A 23,917-nucleotide genomic window follows, 5' to 3' on the forward strand; every position below is an offset into this window, starting at 1 on the left:
GACTTCCCAAAAAGCTTAAAGGAATCCCTTTACCTACCAAAAAAAGGCTTACACTTTATTTTTGAAAGCAACTCGGAATAAATTATTTTTGTATAGGTTTTTTCTGAGCCTATATTGAAGCATTTGAATTGTACTCATAGAGATACATTTATAGGAAAAAAGTATTATCTTTTATTAGATCACATAACGTATCTTGAAAAAACAGAAAAGTTTCAGACTCACAAATGCTTTTTTGGAGTTTCTCTGTAGGGATATGGCAAACAAGCTTGCTGGGAGGAAGAGAGCTCAGGGGAGAATAAAGATGTCCTGTTAATCAGGACATAAAAAAGAAAAGAGAAGCTATGATGTGACAGTGACTGGTGGAAGAAAAGCTGGCAAACAGCAGAGATAAGATTGGGAGATATGACAATTTGGGGAATATATGTATAATTTATAAAGCCAGAGTTATTTTATGAATTTCAGGTACCACTCTATCCCTCAGTCTGTATTTAATCCGCCACTTGCTGGCTGGGACTATGTCATAGATCACACACTCTATCTGAGAACAGATACAAGAGTAATCTAAGAAGAGATAACATGATATGATTTTTTTTCTCAGTGAAACATTGAATATGCTAAATAGACTGGTTAAACTAAAGGATTGTCTCAGGTTGTCTGTCTCTAAATTAGAACAATGGAAATTGCCTAGTGAAAAAATAGATGTTAAAAAGAATGCATGTTCTCTGAGCTGGGGAACCATCTGAACAAATAAGAAAAAACTGGTACTGAAAAAAATGAGAGAAAGCGTGCTGAGAGAGCCTGCAGGCTGAGCAGGAGGACAGCAAGGCATTAAGACCATGGAAGAATTGTCTGAAACTTCATGGCCTGATGGAGTGTCAAGGATCCCAGAGAGAAAGGTTTTATTTACAGGTTTTTTGTTTACTTTTTATTATAGGAGTTATAAGTCTAGATACTTTCTCCTTTAATGAGATGTGTATAATAAGAAGAATTTATAAAATCTCCACTTACTTTCTGTAAGTTCAGTACACCCTCATAAAGTGAAACTATAAACTACAGTAGTCAGGAGGCGAAGCTTGAGGCTTAAGACAGTACGGAAGCTGAAGGGAGACTAGAAATGGCCTTAGGGATCTTGATTGTAGACTCTGAAGGCTGCACCCAGCGAGCAGGTCTCAGCACCTATATACTACATATCGTCATTGGGCATCCAGTGCAGCAAAGGCAGCATGAGCAGGCCTATGATGAGAGGGAAAGGAGATTCAGGTAGCAGTGATTAGAAGAAATGAGAGAAGCAAGCAGGAGGAGAGTATTTATCATAGAGAAATTAGTGCCTAAAGGGAGCTGAGTGTCAAGAAGATGGAAGTAAGTAATCTTTAGCAGTCCTGCTGAAGAAAGAAAGAAAAAATACAGAACAGAGGAGATTATTTTTGGCAAAAGTTTCCTGTTTTCCTTTGAGTGGCAGAAGAGGAGAGGGAAGGGTGGAGAAAAGTACTACCAAACTGTCCAACAGGTAGGTGGCTGAAGTGGTAGGAAGCATCTGAGGTAACAGTGCTTCCGTCGGACAGATTTCTGGAGCTGGGGATTGAAAAGTCAAGTACTGGCAATGATGAATAGTAAGCAGTGCCTTTTTACACTGCACTAGAAATGGTGTATGAATGTTTTGACCTCTAGGTTGCTTAAAGCTGTTAAGCTTTCCTCCATGGAGCAGCAGTATATCTTCCATCAAAAGCTGGCTTTAGGACTTTCTCCTGCCCTAAGCAAACTGTGAAACATTTACTTTGTGTTATGCACAGCCAGTAGAAGAAGTGCTGCTGTGGCAATTGCTTCTGTAGTCACAATTGCTATCTGCTGCCACTGGATGCTTATCCTTTCTTATAGAGACAGACTGATCACAGAACACCTTCGTCTGGCTCATTCCTGAATGTATATGCAAGCAGAGAATTTCATTGCTGCTTACTTCTGCCAATCAAATGATAGGAACATTTTGAAGGTGTGTTACGGAGGAATTTCTTGCTGGCATTGTCATTTTAGTTGCATTTTGTTATGGGAAGCCCACAGGTTCAACAGTACAAACAGGCAGAAGGGTTAGAAAATTAGTCCAAAAGGAGAAATTCACATTAACATCTGTAAAGCAGTATATAATGTAAATCATGGCATTGTATGATATAAATCATCTGGAGTTTACAATAGTAAAATAATTAATTTTAATAGAAAAGTGAATCACCTGTATCTTTGGTGAAACTATTCACCATAATATTAGGGGAAAAAATATTTTCGGTGTGCAGATGAAATGCAAGTATTTTTTTATTAGGAAGAGCCTACGTATCTCCAGTGAAATAGAATAGCTGTTGGAAGATACAGTTCTGCTCTCTTACACTGGTTTTACTGAATTCAGTTCTTCCATTGGCCAATTCAGTTCTTCTAGTCAATCTTACATTGGCTTCCACTAGTCAATTCAGCTGCAGAGCTTTAAGTTTTCTACCATAATTAAAACTTTCCCTTAATTTTGCGCTAGATTGTTAGAACTATTCTGGTGGATTCGCTGTAGCTGATGGATCATGTGGCTTGTTCGGATCGTCTCTCTTTTTCACCCTCTTTTCTGAGAGCCTATGTGACTAATGTAGTGAAATCAATGGCACTGAAATAATGTTAATTTTGCAAAAGCAGACATGCAACAACAGAGAGAGATGTAGAGACTGAAGCTTAAGTCTTGAGAATTGATAAGTACGTACAATTATTATGGTTAATGTATTGTTACATTTGATGTTTCTTAGATTTAGAACCACTCTACAGCAGTGCTCTCACCTTCCATTATCACCGCAGTGCGATCTCACTGGAACTGCACAAGGAAGACCAGGTGGCCAGTTCCCTTTTATTTGGAGAAAACAGGGACCAGTTGTTGGACAAGAGCTGAATACCTCTTCCTTCAACTACAAATGGCCTAGTCAGAAAATCAAGGTAAGGAACTGCTTTAATTTTGTCTAGATATGATGTTAAATCAGCCCATGCTGATTTCAGATGCATCTGTGCGTTCCTGTCAGAATCTGTACTGTATTCAGAAAGGAATGGAACAAAGTGATACTAGGCATTCCTGACGCTCAGCATGGATAAATAATGAGAAAAGAAACCAACAGATCACAGAAATAAAGCATGTTCTTCAAAATACCAGAGTAGATCAGCAGTAGGAGTAGAATATAATTTCACTGATATCGTCTCCTCCACTCCTAATGATGCCCATAATCTCCTCAGTGCCTGGGGACAGACAGGGCAAGGAAGAAGGGGAAAACAAATATGTGTAATTAATTGAACCTGTTTTAGACCACTGAAGATTTACTTAATTCTCAAATAAATCACACAGCAGAATTTATCCATGTGATAGTCAACATTTTTTAAGCACAAGATTCATCCTGAATGTGAGGATAAATCTTAATGATATAAGAATAAGGATGTAAGGATAAAAAGACATCACATCATGTTTTGACTGTTTTGTACTCTGTCCAAAGCATATTCTAAAATTGAGTTAAACGCTTAATTACAGTAAGATTAAAAAAACAGCGAAGTAAAAATCAAAGACATTTTAAAAAGCAAAGATGGAGGATAAAGTGCTGCTACCTTCTGCTCAAATATAAGATATGGGAGACCCTGAACTGAGATCCTTCATAGCTTATTGGTTAAGAATTGAATCCCTAACTACCAGACATCCAAGGACAGCACCTTAAGGCCTTTTGTTTCCTCGACTGGGGGTTTTATCTCATTTTCTGTAGCTGATGCTATTTTGTTGTTAACTACTTTAGCTACTTCTTGTTCTTTTTACTTAGACAAAGAGTTCAGGTTTGACTTTCAGTCAGTGTGTATTCACTAGGAGCAATCCAGCCCAAAAACTTTTCCATCCCTCCCCAAGTGCCGTTGGCTTTACAGAGCTTTTTACTGAGGACTGGAGAACTGAGCACATGTTCTTGTTTGTGCTGTGTTGCCCTGGAAAGAGAAAGCCTTTGATATAGCATACCAACTCAAACAATAGCTGCAAGGGAAACAGCGTCACATCAACACTCATTAACATATGGATGTTAGTCATTATCTTACTGTCACCTTTACAACTATTTGAGTTGAATCCTTTCATAATTTAAATTTTTTTTTTTCCTTTAAAATGGCTTCACAGTATTGAGGATTATTAATGTCCCTCTTCCTGCAGTCCCTAATGGCTATAAGAAAACAATTAAATATCTTCTAAATACAAATATAGCACAACTGTATTCTGAAAGCAGTGTTTGTCTGAAGTACTCCAGCCTGGCCCTAGAACAACAGTTATTAATTGGAAGAATACAGTTCAGAGTCTGTGTCTAGCTTCTTGATTGAAATGGCCAATCAATTAATGGAAATAGAGTGTTTTTTCCTCTTGTTATATTTGATAAGACTTTATACATGATGGAATATTTGGAGTATGGATGCAATTACTTCCTTTTTATAGCTATTTTGTCTTGTCTGTATTCAGTATTGCACATAGATGGTCTCAAACAGCTATTCACAAACTGAGAATAATCTATTTGAAAATTGTTCCCATTTTCAAGGATAAAAAGAGACCTCAATCCCAATTTATCTGTAAATTCAAACTAGTATTTTTTAGCAGTTGCTTTGTAACCTGCTTCTTCATGGAAATACCTGTACTAGTTCTTCAAGAAAAAAAAAAATAGAAAATATAGTGTCTGGGGAGAAAGCATTTCAAACGCAATGTTTAAAGAACAGACTATAGTTGTGCAGTTGCTATAATATATATATATATATATATATATATACCATTTTATATATGGAACAGGTTACTTTAAAAGGCCTGATAATTTTGGTCTCAACATTCAGAAATAACATCACTTTACTGAAGAGCAAAAAATCAAGTTTTGCTGCAACTGTTGGATTTGCTGTTGGTTTTTTTGAATTGCCACCTATAAATCTACAGCACCATATTTCTCCTCCCTATGCCAGAGGAGAAGAACCTAACTTCTACCAATCCAAAGCGTGGAAGATAAAACAGAATGTGTTCATTTTGTCAGTAGCGTCAAGTCTCTCTTAAATATTTTTATTTTTCACATTACATCAGTGAAGCAAGTACAGTTAAAAAGAAATATTTATTACCAAGTTACTTTTCCAAAAAAAGATTATGTCAGCAAATCAAAATAAAGTGTTTGTTCAAACAATTTTTTGATATTTTTAGGTTCTATTGTAATATCCACGTTTCTAGTTAGAGTGGTTGGGTTTACTTGTTGAGTTTTTTTCCTTAGCAAAAGAAATAAAAGTATCCAAAATGAAAGAGAAATTTTTGAAGTTTTGTTAAACTTTATTTTTGTTCTTGAAACTATTTTTATTCATGATAGTTTCTGGCATCTGGGGTGGGGGTGTTTACAACAAGAAGTCTTCCTGAGCAAGCAAACATCTGTGGAAATGCATCAAAATTTCCTATGGAAATCCAAGTTTTTAAGCTTACTAACCACAGCAAATTTATTCTTACATTGATGTATCAGAGCAAACATAGCCTACTGCTTATTTTGCTTGGACTGGGATACAAAACTGCACTTTGCATCAGTCTTGCTAATTTAGTAGTTTCAATTCTATTCAATGTCTCTTTATTTAATTATTTCCTTGATTTTTTTCAAAATATTCTAGAAGATGTCTTTGTGTAGATTCTATTCTAGAGAATGTTCCGTTTACATGTTTTGAAAATAATTCTCTGCATTTGAAATCTGAAAACAAAACAGAAGTTGTATCACTTACACAAAATGTGGAAAGGATTACTTTCTAAACTTGTTTAATCCTTGTAGGCATCTCTCTCAATACTTGACTCCTCTAATTCTGAAACTCCATTGGACTGCGAAGAAGTTGTTTTAGAATATGCAAAAATTTGGTGTTGGATAGGACCACTGAAATCCTTGTCACTCATGATCACAGCTAGGAAGTATATCCATCACAGAGGGAAAAGGAAAATATCAGTTAGTGTTGTCCAAAGATTCTTTACATTTACCACTCATGAGTGAGTCACCACATTTCTAGTTTCTCTTACCAGTCTGAAACCCAGCTATATTCTTTTTATTGGTTTTGTGCTTCATGTGTATAGACAAGTATGTATTTATGTTACCTGTTTTCTTGCCTTACAAATCTTCTAATCTTTTTGTAAATTTTGTATTTTCTATATCATCAAAAATAATGAAATAGGTGGGGGCTATTATTGTGCCTTACCACTAGGTGTATAAGCTCCAGACAGACAGATAGACAGTTGGATGCTTTGGCTTGGAAACCTGACTTCAATTAAAAAAAATACTTGATGATTATGCGAGGATTCTTGGCTGCCTTCAGTCATGCCCATTTTCAGTTGATACTGTGCTCGTTAATCTGTTGGACCATCTCCCTAGGCATAGATGCCAAACAATAATAGCTTTATATAGGCACTTTGCATAATAAGGTGAGTGGCATCATTTGCAGCTGGGAGACCTATCTCACTGACATCTTCAAAGCACTGATGCCTCATGTCTTTTTAACAATGAAGTACACCTGTTGGTTTTTCTGTGCCAAAAAATGCCCCGAATGGTGGTGGGAAGGAAGACATGGAAAACAAGATGAATTTTGGCTGCCAAAAGAGGCTGGCTGTACTGCAGCTGGCAGCTTTGACCGCTTACAGTATGTCTAACAGGAAAACACTGCTTGATTATGGCAGGAGAGGACCTAGTAAACCATCAGGGACAGAGGTTGTGCCCTTGCTCTGAGAAGTTGGCTGATACTGAAGGAAAGGCTTAGGATGGAGGAGGAACAACATTGTTCAGCCCAGGTAGTGGTATGCGAAAGTAGAATTCCTGTGCCTTAGATGCCATGTGAAAGGGCTACCTGCTCCTTCTGAATTAAGGTTTGGCTTTGCAGCTAGCAAGCTGAGGAAGTCTGACATAATTCCTACGCGTAAAACTTCAAATTATTTTTTTGTTTGTAGAATAGAGTCTTAAAGTATTTTAGGAACTGAATGTCTGAGAGACACAATGTAAAAGAATAAAATGTTAGTAAACCTCTAAGATGCCCAATATCTATTTCCAGATCATGAAGCTATTTCCTTAGACTAATGCCCTCTTCCGTCACCCTCATTCAGCAAGGAGAGGAGCAGGATTTGTGGCAGATCAGTTGTCCTGTGCAGGCAGCAACCCATCTTGGCTACTGTCTTTTTGGGAGGCTACACTGCCACTTCCCTGTCATGTGGTGAGCATGTCTCTAGTTGAGGGCCACCATGAAAAATGACAACCAGCAGTGGGCTGCAACTGCCAGAACAGTTGTTTCTGTTAATTTAGTTTGTTCTCTGCCTACATTTGACGATGGGTAGAAACAGTTAATTCCCGAGCAGCCTTCAGATGCAGAAGGAAATTTCCTGGATGGCATACATACAGATGCTATCTAGTGCATGCCCAGTAAGCCCAGTGCTCCTGGGTAGCAATAGCTCTACTATGCATGGTGCACGTTTGACCTTACCATGTGCAATATAGTCGTCATTTTTTAAAAAAATCGGGTTTGCTATACACTTGCAGGTCAGCTGTACCGCATATGCTAAGCATTCAGTTAGTTGAAGGGGGAAAGACCATATTGCTAAGTCCTGGGAGGCCTACATAGAAACAATATGGCCCTCTTTAGCTGAACTGTTAATATATCGTTGGTATATTCTGTAATATTATGAGGAAAGCTTTGTAATAGAATAGCTTTGTAACATACAATAAAAATATATTAAGTTTTGAAGTTTTTCATGTCACCACCTTAACACAGATGTTTCAGTATGTTCCCAGGGTTGCTATGGAGAGGTTTTCTTCTTTGCAGCTCTCAAAAGCAGACTGGATGGCCCTAATTTATAGGGATGTTATCTTCTTCTGAAAAATCCCAGTTCTTTCCCAGAGGCAGACAAATATCAGGACACATAAAAGTTGTTAAGCAGAACGCAACTTCTGGTTAAGAGAGAATAAAATGACAATACAACAACTTGAGAAAACTGAGGTTCTAATGAGGGCTTCATAGTATGAAAGGATAGCCCTCCCTATACGTTAAACCTCTTTGCTATCAGTACCTCTTTTTTCCTAATATTTCCCTGTCCCTTTTTTATAGCCAAGTTATTCCAAGCAAAATATCTTCTTCCTGCTTTTCCTGGACAACTGATAGACTATACACGTGCTGCAGTGTTCACCATCAGCCACTACGATGATATGTACTTAGGAAGCACACGGTTCAGTTCTCAATGGCTACTTGACAGGTGCCGTAGGCAAATGTTGCTTATCTACCAAAAGTTCTATTTGAAAGAGTCTTTGGCCTGAGGGTTACGTTAAGCCTATACTAGGACGCATTTCAATTCAAAATAGAGCAGATATATTGTTTAGGACATTTTATGTCCTATTCCGTTACATATTTGTCCGTTTATATTAACTCTTGGAATTCTAGAAATGGGTGGCTGTCGTGTGTATTTCTTGATGTACTTGGTACCTGCAGTGGATATGCCTGCATCTCTTTTCTATCTCAGTCCCATCAGCTGCCCTCCTTATACCTTGCATCTGTCTCCTATCAGTAGCTCTCTTGCCAATATTTCCCTGTCTCTCTTTTGAGGCCAAACTCTTCTGAGGGAAGTATCTCAGAAGATACTCTCTTCCTACTTCTCCTTCCAGGGTGCCCTTTTTAATGAAGCTACTTCTCAAACGGAGCCTTTGTGCTAGTTTTGAGGTAACAGGTTTCTACTGTACAAAGCAGCACCGTTATACAGGGACCAGCAAGTGTGATCAAGAATAGCTAGCCAGCTAGCGAAATGCTGTCTAGGGAATACAGGGAACAATCCAGCTGGTTCTTTTCCACAGTGACTGCATAACTTCTTTTCTGCTTATTATAGTGCTCAGCCTTCTGGAAATCATTATGCAGTACAAGAAAGTGGAGAGACGTTTTTACTTGTATGCGACTTTCCTTTTACACCTCAGGCCTCCTAATAATAAATCTGATTGATTTATTGTAGATTGTCCCGTATAATAATCTGCTATAGAAGCGAGACTGTGCAGCTGCTCACCTGTCGAATATGAATCAAGACACTGCCCACACGTTGAGCGCAGAGGTATAATGCAGGAGGGTCTCTGAAAAACAATCAAGAAACTGTGAAAAGGTTCTATAGATACACCTTACACTTTGTGTAGGTGTACTTTACAATTTAAGTGGAGTATTTTTTTAATTTCATCGTCGTAGTAAACTGTAATTACTATGTGTTTTTACATGTAATTACCAACATGTTTAGAAAAAAGGAGATGTATGTGAAAAACGAATGTGTGAGAAATATCAGACAGAAAAACATAGAGGATTTCAGTTTCCAAAAACTGCTGTGACATAGACGTCAAAAATTAAAAACTTTCCCCTAACATTTAGCTCTGTGTGTATGTGTTGCTATGGAACTGTAAAATGATATTGTCACTGTTTTACCTATTCCACATGCCCTGTTTTACTTATTTATTTGCTGCTACTACTCATCTAGATTTTAGCTTAGCTGTAGATTACTGGAGGAGGTCTTTCTGCAGTTTTCCCTTGTCCTTCATCCACAGAATCTGTGGAATGACTAAGGGGGCTCTTCTTTATTTTGAATGATTAGCATATAATGATACAGTGCTGCTTTGTGTCTGAGGTAAACCATGATACCAGGTCCCTAACCGATCTTTAATATACTACTAGCAGGTTATTATTGCATACTGCAGTATAATATAGGAACATCCAAACTAGCCTTTAATAAGCAAATTTGAGTACCACTTAGCAATCTACCTGACTTGGAAGCATTCTACCTATGACATCATAAATCTTTATCCTGAGAAAAGTGAACTGAAGTCTAATATGCTCATAGTGATGGCTACCTCCAAAGTAAACAATGTTTTCAATGTGAGAATCATTAGGAAGATGCCTCTTCTTGTTCCTACAACATGATTGAAGAGCCGTTATAACCAAAAAGCCATTACTGGTATAGCATCTAGCTCCACAATTTTCTTTAACAAGCACCTTTCCATTTTCCTAATGACTGCCTGAGTGGAGGAAGGAGTTAGGAGGAACAAAAGGAACAGGGCTGTACTCTTAAATGGTTAAGGGCTTCTAACATTTTCTCATGTGGTGGCTGTAGAAAGTGGCACCTAGTGATGAAGCAAGCTCTCAGAAAAGATTTATGTAAATCTTTAGTCTGGCAGTAATAAGTAAGCAGTACAAAATCCTCCCTTGAAAAATCCTAGCTGAAGTTTAACCATTAAACTAGCACCAAACAATGCAACATTTGGGTGTTTTGTTTGTTTTGTTTTTTTTTCTCTAACTGTTCCAAAAGCAGCATTCAAAGTTGCTCTTGTTATTATTTATGTAATGTATATTTTCTGGTGGGGATACTGTGATAACATCTTTTGTTGAAACTGAGATGGATCTTAGTACTGAAGCTTAATTTAGCTCTCTGAATATTTAATGCGCCTATATGTTTAAAAATGTAAATAGTAATTTCAAAAATATTTTGTGTTTGCTTCATCACTAAGATATTTATTCCCCAAACCGGGAATGTTATGCAAATTCTGAGGTTAATATTGCAGGCAGTTTGTGAGTGAGTGTGGGTTACTTGGGTGGTTTGGTGACATGTCACTTTGATAGACAGTTGCCAGAATACCAATCAATAGGTTTATCAGTAAACCTTGTTTATCGTTGAAGAAAAAAAGTAGCATCAGTCTTTGTTTTTATTTTCTTTTTAAGGAACAAGATAGATTGCCAACGACCTTTTCTTTTCTGTTGTATTTTTTCCCCTATTTGTTTGCTCTTTTTTCGCTGCAGTATGATTTCGCTGTGGTGTGATTTCGTACACCTGAAAGGAGTAAATTCCTTTTTCAGTCATAAAGATGAAAAGAGAACACCAAGACAGTACTATATTCAGGCAATATTCCTTAGTGACCTGTAACAAGCATTTCTTGAAAGTAAAGATTTGTGCGTTCCGTGATAATTGTCCCATGTATGAATATACCATCTTATCACAATACCCTGATGGAAGCACCATATATATTAATAAAGCATTACATTCATAAGAGTAACTCTTCACACTGGTATTCATTTTACATATAAACTCCCTAACAACAAGAAGAAAAAATAAACAGCTCTACTCCAAACAGAATGCAACTTAGTGCATCTGGCAAATTACACAAACAGAGCACATCCACAATCATATTTGGCTGCGCTCTCAGGGGCATTTCATGCCTCAGTCAACCTCTTCTCCCTCTGGGAATATAATTCTCCTTATCTACTCATTAACATGTAAAATTAACACTCTTCCTGAGGAATATTAGTGACAAGAATTTTAGTAATGCTCATATCAATATTAATCTGGCTGCGTTTTCTACAACAATTAAGCCAACAGTAGAATTATATCATAACAGTCCTGTGACATCCATATTTCTCAGATATATGCTGTCTGTTGTTTTACATGGTACTTTTAAAAGAAACAAACTACTCTACTTCAGAGTGTGAATTTTATTTTTGCCTGTTCTTAACAGGGTTACTATAATAGTTGGCACTTATCAGTAATACTTAATCATGGCATGGAGTTGATTCAGCCTGGCTTATCTGAATCATTGGCCTACCTCTTTAAAATAAATCTGCCACATATATTTCTAAACAAATACAGGGGTCAGATAATGTTAGTTGTTGGGTTTGAATATGCCTTGACTATTATTTTAAAGCGCAGGGAGACCAGTTCTAATAAGAGAACAGAGCTATTGTATTTAAATTACATACTTTTCAGCCTTTTCTTATTTGAAAATGCTGCCTACTTTAATTTGACAATAAATTAGTCTCTAGTATTGAAATTGTATTTTCATTGTGGCTGAAGGAACAATATCTCTGTTAAGAAGGAATGATTGCAATGAAGAGATTTGGTTCATTCATCTTCACTTTAATTGAGCTAAGAGACTATGAATTTTGATTCAGCTAATCCGTCCAATTTCATCCTATCAAGGATCAGTATCAGCAAACGATGTGATTTTATGATACCTATAAAAAGATGGCTTAATGTACATATTTCATTTTTCCCTTCCCCTTTTGCCCACCACTAAGTTGGCAAGTCTTATTTGTACTGCCCTAAGCCCTCTTTGGTGATGAAAAAGGAATTGGCTTTGTGGGAAGTTGGAGGACACTGGATGCTCTCTAACAAGTGAAGAGACATTAGCTAGGTAGTGGCCTGGAAAGCTTTTAATTCTCTTTTCTTTTGGCAGCTATCTCCCAGCATTGTAATAGTGTCAAAAAAGCCACTAAAATAATGCAGAGCTGTGAACATGTAAAGTGGAAATGCAAAAAAAGCTATGAAGTTGTTCTTCTATTGTCCCTCTGTATAAAGTCTCTGGCTAGTCTCTGAAAGGGAAAAACAAAGTCTACGTATATCTATTTATCTATCTATCTGTCACTGAGGTACTGTACATATGTATATATACATATGTTCAATAGCTCAACTAGTCTGTAATATTCAGATAGAGAATTAATTTCTCAAGAAGAAAAAAAAAAGTATATAATAATATACTTTATTAAAGCTATTCCATGACAGTGAGTGTGAGAAAGAAACAGCAGTTTTCATCACATAAATTAAATTTTAAAATAAGATTTAATTAATGCAGTAATTGTGTCATTCTTGTTTCCTGTACTTTTGATAGGTAACTTGGTTACCTTTCCGATGTTTTTGCAAACTGAATTTCTATCCTATACCAAAACTAGCAATTTTCCCAAATTACTCAATTACAGGAATTGAGGGAAAATCCTAATAGATCTAATTTTCATTCACATTTAATCTTCCCATTTGTGCACGCAGAGTTTTTTTTCCTAGTTCTTGTTTCTAAAATATATTTTGTCATGAACATTGGTTACTGCTAGACCCATATAAGCAGACATTTACTGGCACTGTTAAAATAAACTTAGTTCCTAGAAAAGAGGGGATGTTTATACATTTTAATAGGTCTATTTGTCTTTATATTTCTGCCGGAGTCAGTAAACAACCTGAATATCTCTCTTTTATGTAGACGATAATAACCTGAGTTCAAGGGTTTGGCAGTTTTTAAATTTTATTGAATATTAGTACATTTACTTCTAAAAATATTTACAAGCACTGAAAATAGTCCTGAGGTTGATTGGTTGCACTAAGCGCACAGGGAATTGCACAGTAAGGCTGATGTATCATCTGGTTTATTAGTGTGATCTGTGGCTTTAACCTGGTGCTGGAGCAGGCTCCGCAGCAGAAACATGCAGCTTGAGAAGCCTGTTGCCCACTTTGTAAATACAAGACAGTACCTGTTTCCTGGGAAAATAGACGAGGGACAGCTAGGTCAGATCCCCATGTATGGAGCACTTAGGGAAAAGCACAGTTGCCCTGTAACTCTTCCAAGCCACGGCATCTCCCAAAGGAGTGGGGAAAATAAATACACTTAACCTAGGCAGTAGTCACCAGTGGGGCATACATCCACCTGGGCTGTGGTGGGGAGATGGGTCATCCCAGGAGGGAAGAGAGGCTTTAATGTTCGCGTGTGGGTTTTTAGGGACTTCCTGTTTCAGCCCAGGGTTATACTGTTATGGAGAAGAATAAAGAATTGCAACCACCTTCTTCCTAGAGAAGTCAGCAGGAGTGAGTTGTAACGTGAGCTAGTATTTTGAGCTATTCTTCTCTGTTAGCGCTGAAGTGGTGGCGGAAATATATTGAAATGTCATATTTGTAAAAGAACTCACTTCTCTCTTTGAGATCAGTGCCTTCTCCTTAAAAATAAGTTTGTGGTTTAGTTCACGTTTTAGCCATAAATGGAGTCCGTACGATTGCCGTGCAGCATAAACAGGCACTTATATCTTTTCTTGCCTACTTTGTTTTTAAATAGGCTCTTGTGTAGCTGGAGCAAGTGTCTTATGTGACTCCTTTATCAAATCCAAATGTTTATTTAGGAGAGCAGGCATAAACTCTACTGCCACAATGAAAGAAACTTTTCCTATATTGGACACTGTTAGATTAACCCAGTTCCAGAGCAAATACAGACAACTATAACCTTTAGAATCACCAATTCCATCCCAAACTAGTGTTAGAAAAGCATGGCTTGTTGTCTTATAAGCAGAAGTATCGGCAGAGGCAAAGTTTGTGTTAAACTGTATTTACCCTTCATTAATTTTCTCAGTCTTTTGCACATTTACATGAAAGAGATGAGGATATCTCATTTCTGCCCTTCTGAAAAAGTGAGCTGAGTTGACAGAATGTAAAAAATCAACAGAGTATCTTTCTCAGGGGCACAAAGTGTCACTATCATCAGTTATCTGACTTAAGTGGGACCGTTGTTTGGTTCTAAAAAACAATGAACACATTTATTCATAGAAATGGGTCGGAAGACTATACTGTAATTATTTGAACCTTTGTCCAAAGAATACATATAAAACAATGTAAGTGGAAGAAATGTCATACCTGGTGGATGAGCTATGCATGATGAATAAGCACTAGAATAATTTTTTTCATGAACTTGAAGTGTTTTTTCTACATTAGTACTACCATGAGCACATTAAAAGGGCAACCTTTCCTAAAAGGGTATGATACAAACACTAAGGGTCTTCTTCAGAAACTAATGAAACTTTGCAAAGGGTCTAAGATATTTTTCCCCATGGCGTTCAAAAGGCAGAAAGTGAAGCAAAGGAAAACTCACAGCTGTTCAAAAAGTGGATACATATGGTCCTCAACAAATCTTGTAAGCTTCGAGTTTGCTAAGTCTAAACAAAAACCTCTTTAAAAAATTTTTAATGGAAATGGTGCCACTGGAATGTCTACAGTTAGTTGGATGTGGCACAGGATAGGATAAGCTTGTGCTGGCAGAAGGATGGGTAATGGAATGACCACTGCAGACCAACTGTTTCCTGTACTAATCTTAATTAATTTGATTTTATGAGGAACAGAGTGACTGAGGAGACTGCTACAATCTGAATGTTATATGCTTCTTGGACCTTTAAAAGTTTGTAGCTGCCAGTAAATCTCATGGTTGATCAACCGTTGGTATAGAGGGCTGAAACCATCTAGTGATTCCTGAGTGTTCTTTGCCTTATCGTCTTTTACAGACTTTTAAAACTCAGTTCAGAAATATATGCAGCACTAGCAATAGTAATTTTTGCCATTTCTCTGGCAAAAATTGCTATTCAAACCTGTCATGTACTTCTAACAGCAAGCAAGCATTCACAGATAGCATCATTGATCATATATTTGGAACATGTCTATTTTGTAGGCAGCTGGAGAAATCACGCAAAATGAGTTTTTTTTTTGGCTCAGAAATCCTCCCAGTAGTATCCTTCACTCCTTTTAAATTCAGTGTGTTAAGAATCTTGGACTGACAGCTCAGAAACAGCTACAGGAAAGGGGTGGTGCTTTTCCTAGACCACCTTGTTAGTGTGTCTTTATCTTGCCTTCTAGGTTTGAGAATGCAATTTATTCTCTATGCCAACTCGTTCCTTGACCTTCTACTAAGAATGACATTAATAATGCCAATTCTGGTGATAGTCTGTGATGTGGATATTTATCCAGTAACACTCTGGACCAAACCCATCAATTCAGTTCATACAGGATACAAAACAGCCACCGAGCGGCAATCCCTTTCAGCCTTTATTATCTAGGGCCAGAAGTGAGCCAATGACCTTTACATGAAAGATACTATTGCCTCTCTGAGCCACCACAGGAAATGCTCATTTAAAATACTATTTGAAAACTGCTGAAGATACACTATAGTCGCTAATCAAAGAATAGCTTTAATGCCTCAAAAATGTGGAGCAAGTTACAGCCATCAGAATAAATTATAACTGATTTTGAGCAGTCGTTCAAGAAAATGTTCAGGGGCCATGACAGAAAGAGACCTTGGGATGCGATGATACATTATTAACAGTCTGTTAGGTCATGTCTTGGCAGTATATATTTACAGTGGGTTCAAAATACGTATTAAATATTCTTATAGTTCTTATCTGAAGTGACCAAAGAGTCTGCGCCACACTTAGCACTGATTGGTGTGTTTTAAGAAAGTTTGATGTTTTGTTCAGTATGTTTTTTTGGCATGTAATGAATATGTGTGTGAATATATATATACATATATACACATATATATAGACATACCTATTTTCGAGTTTTTCCACTGTTATACCATTGTTTGCAGGACACTTTTTGCCTCCCATTTCCACTGAGCCCTCCTAAGAACAGATCCTGAGGGAAAATACCTACAGCTTTGTCTGTCATTGTGACAGTCCAAATAATTCAGAAGGAATTTTCCCCCTGTTTCCTTATTTCCCTTCCTCCTTCCTTGCAGTTTCAGTGCCTTTCTTAATGAGAGACTACCAATAATTTCTTTTGATTCTAATCATACTGCACCTTCATCTGCCAAAGGAATAGGCAATTAGACCAGTGCTAAACAGTTTTAAACCATGGATTGCTTACACTCCTGTTCCTTTAGGCCCAGGACTTATCTTGAATTCCAGATTTCAGCTGTACCCAGTTATTATGTCACACTAAAACTTGCTGTAACACGGGTCCTCCAAAGGGCTGTACTATAGAGATACTATAGAGACTTTCATTCAGTGTGTTAACAGTACTGTTGTCTTTTTGCAGGGACTGTTTACATGTCTGAATCATGTTACATTATCTGAAGCTCCATCTGTGTGCTTATCTTAGCACACAACAGGGACTTATGCTAGAAATGATGAGAGAAAGATATTTGGTTTTTTTTTTCGATAAGGAGTCAAATGCTTTCTAGAGGATATTCAGACAGTTTGAGATGCTGCCCATTTTAATAGCCAAATCAATGTTATTCAAAACAGTTTGTAGGTGTTCATGGCAGCCTAAGAATTAATACCTGTAGCCTATCTGAAGATTTCTGCCGCTTGTAGGTAAGTAAAATACTGATGGTATTCTGTGACTGAAATAGAGGTATTTCAAATAGATACTGAACTGTTGCTGCCAAGTGTTGAAAGGCAGCCTGATTCCTGAAGCTAAAAGGACTTGGAAAAAGCTTAATTAGTTCTCATGTAGTGTTGGACATGCATCAAATCCACATTCTCACTGACCTTCAGGAGGAGGGTGAAAGAAGAAATATGCTTGTTCACTTCCGGATAAGAGTCATTTTGAGTAATGATGGGTGGAAGTTTCCAGGTATTCAAAGCTAAGGACCATCTAATTATCCAAGTGTATGACCTCTATGACATGATATTGAAACTTCCAAGCACTCTTGAAGATATCGTTATGTTCCTTCCTCCAAATATTCCTTCTTCCAAAAATAAAAACTTATTTGAATTCTTCATATAAAATAAAAATTTCAGTCCCTATTTAGAATGCAGACTTTGTGGAAAGATCATAGTGGGAAGGAAAACATGAAAAGTAGTTTTTAACTTACCGTTATTTTTAGTTTTTGGATTTGGAGTTAGTGTCTTGTGGTCCTGAGCAGATAAAAGACCTGAACACAGCTGGCCTGTAGCAGAATTGCCCCGAAGTTTGACTCTATGGGCTTGATGCGAAGTGGCAGACTTTTCCTCATTTGATATGCTAGCATTTATTTTTATGCAAGGAAAACCATAATGTCTGCTGTAAATTCCTTTGTTCTAGGTAATAGAATTCAGGAAAACAGTTGTGATCCCCCAAATTACTTCTTTTTGTTGTTGTTCACCTTGCAAAAGTAGGTCTTTCTCCTGTAATACAGATCTATTTCAATAGGTTAATCAGATTTGTGGCAACCAGTTACTGTAGAATTCTTTAAAATTAGAAACTTTTATTCATAAAAATTCAAGTGTCACATGTTAAAGAAAGTTATTATGTGACATAGAGGTAAACATAACCTTTCCTTATAAGTAGAAATTCAGTGCTTCACAGTTCTAGATTCAGTTAGTTTATTCATCTATCTAAATTTTTCCAAAGACCTGTGCTTTTTCAGTAGCTCTATTTTATGCCTTTATGTACAACTTATTCCAGACTATCTTTGTCAGAAAATTCCACGTAAGATCTTAAAAATCTGGATTCATAGCACTGATATAGTCAAAGATGAAAATAGAGCTTCATGATTAGTCTTTCCATCTGCTTTTTTCTGCAAAAAAATTGAAAGCAGTGTAGCAGCCACAACAGGAGAAACAAACGTGCACTTTATTTCTGGAAAGTGCTCGTCTGACTGACTGAACTACCTGCACAGATAATATGCTAATAAAATGGCTTGGACTGTATTAAATTGGATTGCCTATCAACTTGCTCCTGAAAGAGGAAGGCTTGGTATGTGAAACTATTATCTATGCAAGACTATTTTCATTTAGTAAGTAATTCATTGTAATTAAAATACAAATGAAATAGCTTTCACTATAGTATCCTAAGAGAGTTTACCAAAGCAATACTCTAACTGTCTGAAGGCAGAGGTAATTTTGTATCCAATCAGGTATTTATGGAAATATGTCTGTTCTTTCCCAAAGCAGAAAATGATATATCTTTTTATTACACTTTCTAACAGGAAGGAAGGTTTTTGTAACAGAAATTCTTAGGTATTATATCCATAATTTATGGATTCTGACAACAGGTGATTAAAATTATAGTGTATTTGGTAGAGGTGGACCAAAGGAGCTTTGGCAAGAAATCTTTCAGGATCACCTGAACTTACAATGATTTTGATAATTTTATAAAGACGAAAGTTCACATGCAGTTTTCACATGGGGTGAAAGGAGAACACTGTCTGCTTGTGTTTATAGGTCTATTCTGTGATTACAGAGCAGGTTATTTTACGTTCTGCTTTAAAAAAAATATTTCCAATATAGGCTGTTTTGAAACAGGAAGACTGTAATTAACAGCATTGACTGATAGTTGCATTAACAACTCATCAACAGAAAATCTGAGACCATCTGCTCTTTAGTGGTCTGAAAAGGTTAACAGCATATGGATGCCTCTACTTGCCACATAGTACGATACAGACTTGCTAGGATGAAAGAATGGTGCTATAGTGCAGGACTTCTGGCAAAGTATGTGCTGAAGTTCAGTTTATGCTGCCAGAAGTGGCCACACAGGGCACAGTTTTCCCAGGAAGGTACGCCATTAACTAGTGTAATTATTTTTTCTGGCAATGTGGGTTAAGCAGACTTAATCAGCAAGTGGATATATGTCAAGCTGGGAGACAGGTAATAGGTGTTACTGAGGTCTTAGGCTTTTTTGGTAATAATTACGGATTAAAAAGGAAAAGTTTTTAACAAGTTATAGAAAATACTGAGTATGTGAAGAACAACTCTGAGTTTGATTAATCATCAGCATATTATTTATCCTCTATAGAAAAATAATTTTTCCTTTGTTCTGCTGTGTATTAATCTGCTTCCAATATCTTGTCTTAAAATGAATCGACTGTATTTGTATGGAGCCTGGCACAATGGATTGTGCTTTGTGAGGTGTTAATGTCAGGGCTTTGGGTGTGCTAATATGCCTTAATTGCCCCAGCCAGCCTCACCTGGGACCTTCACCCACACAGCTAGATTGTTCCAGATTTTGTCTGTCGAAGTAGTTGTTCAGCTTTCCTCTAACTAATGTCCTTCACCATATTAGAAATGGTAATTACTCTGCTTTTGCTTGCCAAGTGCATGTTTGGATGAGAAGTAGTGTGTCTGCTAACTTTTATCTCCTATCCTGAATTTTTTCAGCTAGAATTAGTTAAAAAGAACTAGGACTGTACAACTCAAATAGGTGGAAGGGACACTGACTCTTCAAACTTATGAAAGGTGTCCTACACCTTCTCCCTCCTATTTCATACCCAGCAGTGGACATGCATGCGAACTGGCTGGCATGAAGCTTGCTGCGCTGTGGGTTCTCAGTCTTGCTTTGGAGTAAACTCTTCTGTTGGTACATTAAGTGTGTGTGTGGTTAATACACACCTAAGTAAAATTTCAAAAAGGATCGTTAACTGCCTCACTGAGAGATAGCTTCAGTGAGATTCCACAAGTACTGGAAATAAATGCATGTTATCTGCTAGCTGAGTTTCCAAGTGCTCTCCAGCAATCTGAACTAACTTCTGCGACCATCCTGAAGGTGGTCTACTGTATTTGTGTCTACTGTATCAAGAGAAAGTCCTGTATCAGTAGAACATTGCACTTACAACCCTCTCTTATATATCTTCACCCTTCTTTTTGATGGGGGAGAAAGGGAAAGAATATTGCTCCAATGACAGGTCCTTATCACCTAACTAGAAATTAACACACTGCCCTGCAGGAATTGCCTATCAGGAAGTTTACAGAGTCCATACGTGAGGTATTCAGCAGTGTTTGGATACTATTAACTTGAAGTGCTACTGGAATGCATTTAACATTGCAACAGAATAGAAAAAACAAACTCACGTAGAAATATGGCTCGATCTAGGAAAGTCTTTACGACCACTTTGATTTAAATATGTACAAGGTAATTATAACATTTTAACCTTTCAGCTTTCTTGCAGAGGTCTCTAATTTTGCAGCTTTGGGTCGTTTTTCATTTAGAGTTTTTAAAGTTGTTAGTTTTTTTTTTAATTGAATGGTCATCATCATATCTTAATAAAACAAAAATTGAATTATATGCACTACTAGGCAAGCATGACATGACTTTTCCTAGCATATGTAAGGTGTGAAAACCTGTGGGGAAATCCTATTCATTTTAGGTTCCACTTGAAAACCCTGCAGTGCACTGGAAATGGATTCAATCTTAATGGTACTGAAAAAAAGTAGAAGCTGGGGAACAGTGGGAATCACTGATCTGAACCTAATTAAAAAGACCTGATAAAAATTCTAGAAAGCCAGATGGCAAAGTCAATTTCTCAGTATAATACCAAGGCAGAGATAGAATATGATTAGCTAATGACATTCTACAAGGGTAGAGTGATCATATTAGCAAGGAAACCAAAGTATTTCTTTAACAGTAGTAGACTTTGTATTTATAACTATTGTACACCTGAGTTAAAGATTAATGTAAAACATTTGCTTTCCGGAAAGCATCAGATATAATAGTTTTCTCAAAAGTCAGTGCAAAATTCACAAGGTACATCTTGATACAAGTTTTTTTACTTTGCCTGTTGAAGGCTAGACATGAGTATAGTGGTTTGAACTTCAAAGCTGAAGTCAAAGAGCAGTTACAGATCCTGGAACAAAATGAGTACTTATTTAGGTGTTTTTGTGTGCCTGTTTTTTTTTTTTTTTTTTTTTTTTGCTAAGTTTGCTGAATTAGGGAAAGGTTTTGGAAATGGATGTCTCCTGTACCTCTATACAATGTCTCTGTCCCTTCAGCTGAGCTGTTCAGTTTTTGTATAAAATACTTAAAAGGACAGAGGGAAGACATGCAAACCGTTTGATGGCCTGATAGCTAGGATAATCAGGCTGGAGAAAGGATTTCCAAGGTCTTCTAGCTCCTGCTATAGTAAAAGCATTTTATATAAAGTATCTACAAGACAGACTGTGAGCACCCAGTCTGAGAACAGACTAGGTGGTGATTTGAGAGTTTTCTTGAGAGGCAGAAGGTTCAATGTCAAATCTTTCTGAGGAGGAATTGAGTCTAGCTCCCACTTACGCCAAACAAAAGCTATCTAATCCCATAGCTACTTAATAAAGAAGAAATGGCAATATACCATCATTTCCTGATTGTCTTCCCTTGAATTGCCTTAGCTATAGCAATTTGGAACAAAGTTTTGGGGTTAATTTATTGCTTCATCCAGAGATCTAGAATGAATGCCAGTGTGGGCAGGATTATGAGCTGGTGTTTAATTTTGGTTTAAGATATGGTCACCTGGATATGGCTGATGTTAGGGTTTGGGTTTGGAAAAAGAATCAAAAAGCTGTGTTTGCTGCTGAATTAACCAAGCAATAGTCAGTTTGCTTTAACTGCTGAGAGAACTCAGAGAACTGAGGACTAGCATAAAAATAAGCTATTGGTTCCTTCTTAATTTTTTATGAAATAGCTCATTTAGGTATGTTCAAGGCCACAATCACCACATGTGTGAAAAGTTTGGAAAAGAAGAATTTACTAATTGAATATATTGCTGTATGCTGAGTGGCCTGGGTTTCAGGAGGTGGTGATAGTGTCAACTGAGATGATTGATGACTGACGCTTAGTTTCAGTGTAGGCACTGGACACTTTAGGAGGTTAAAGCTAGTATTATGGCTGGATTTGGGGTTAGGCTAGATTTCACATTCAGTTTTTCCCTACGCTCGGTGAGTGAACTTCTGTTGTGCAATACAACATAAACAGGCTCACTTTTACCTTTCCTGAAGTGTTACTAAATGTATTGTTATATGCATCTGTATTATATTTCTTTACCCATAAAAAGAAACAATCTTCATTAACTGCTAGTATTTTATGTGGTAGTAGTTTGCATCAAACTAGTATCCAGTTATAAGTGTGAATAAAATGTTAGAGGAGTTTCTAACATAACCATTACACATCCAGGCTCATGAGTTCAAACAATATAAGACATAAATCAGAGCTCTTAAACTTGAATAGCCAGTGGAGTTGACGACCTCCAATGCAGGCAGTCCAGATTTAAATGAACTGTCGTTTAAGAACAGATGAATCTTCCTTAAACTACACTAATTAAAGTAGTTTTAAGTGCTGAGCTAAAGGTAAGCTAGGTGATAAAAAGGTACAAAAATAAAATGCAAGGCAAACGTACGTGGGACGTCCATTCAGCAGCAAAGTATACAGTGCAATGGAAACAGTTTCGAGTAATTGACTATTGAAATCTTGCTTGTTTAGTTTTCTGGTAAAACTAGAAGTTAAACGGTTGATGAGAAAATAGCAGTATTCATGTCCCAGCTTCAAAGTCTAAAGGAAGTTGAATGTTTCTGTTTCAGTTATATGTTCTAACCCTTTATTTTTTTTTTTAAATCAGTTGAACGTTTTGTCTGTCTGCACTACAAACTCTAAAGGACTGGCTAAATATAGGACTTAGCTCATAGCTGTTATTTACTTGTACCCTATACTGCCATACTAAACTCCATTTTCCTAATATCTCAAATTATCTCCGGCCATGCTGAATGTTCAAACAAGAAGAGCTCCTCTTGCTAAGTGATTATTGATGACCTGACATAGGTAAGGAGTCTCCCTTAAACAGGCTGCACCTTGGGATAATTACAGTTCCAAAAACTGATCGCCAGTTCTGGTTACTGTGCAAGACAGCTGTTAATAATATATTATTCTTTATATAAATACAGTTCTTATGTTGTTCACAGTGTAAAAATTCACTGCAATGACAACCCTTTCTCTATTAAGATAGTCATTCATAGCCCTGAAAATTTTCCTACTGTAGAAGTATTGTGTATCAGCATTTACCCATTGCCTGCTAGCTTTCTTAATTAAGAGTACAGTTAATGCATGGTACCTATTAAAATATGTATATGTGTGTACGTGTGTGTGTGTATAGTCCAATAAGGTATTTTGTAGGTGGTTAGATCCGATTTAATTTTCCAGCATTTTGAAAGCTGTTTCTATACCTTTAATCTGTTTTTGTATTGCATAGATATTAAGTTTTTTTTTTTTTTTAATTCTAATCACTAATGCCATTTTTATTTTTGAAATTGATATTGTGATAATTTAGTTTTTGGAGTAAGAGCCACTTGTAAGCCTTGGTTGCCTTAGTCTTACAGTTCCTAATCACTTTGAAAGTATGATATTTTAGATCTGCATTTCTTGATGCTGTAGTTAATTCTGTTTTATAGTACGGTGCATCTGCAACACTGTTGGGTGGGTAAGTCTGTGATGATCTCCTCACTGGATCAAAGCCTCAATCTCTTAAGTCACAATCCTGCGTAGTATTCTTGGACAGGCCCCTCCAGACTGCCACTACGATCAGCACTTTGTGCATACAAATAAATGTTCTTTCAGGAGGTAAGCAACCAGGAGAAAGAAAGTACTGTAAAAAATTTCAGG

The sequence above is a fragment of the Struthio camelus genome, chromosome 11, assembly GCF_040807025.1.
Source record: "Struthio camelus isolate bStrCam1 chromosome 11, bStrCam1.hap1, whole genome shotgun sequence".
Taxonomy (NCBI): Eukaryota; Metazoa; Chordata; class Aves; order Struthioniformes; family Struthionidae; genus Struthio; species Struthio camelus.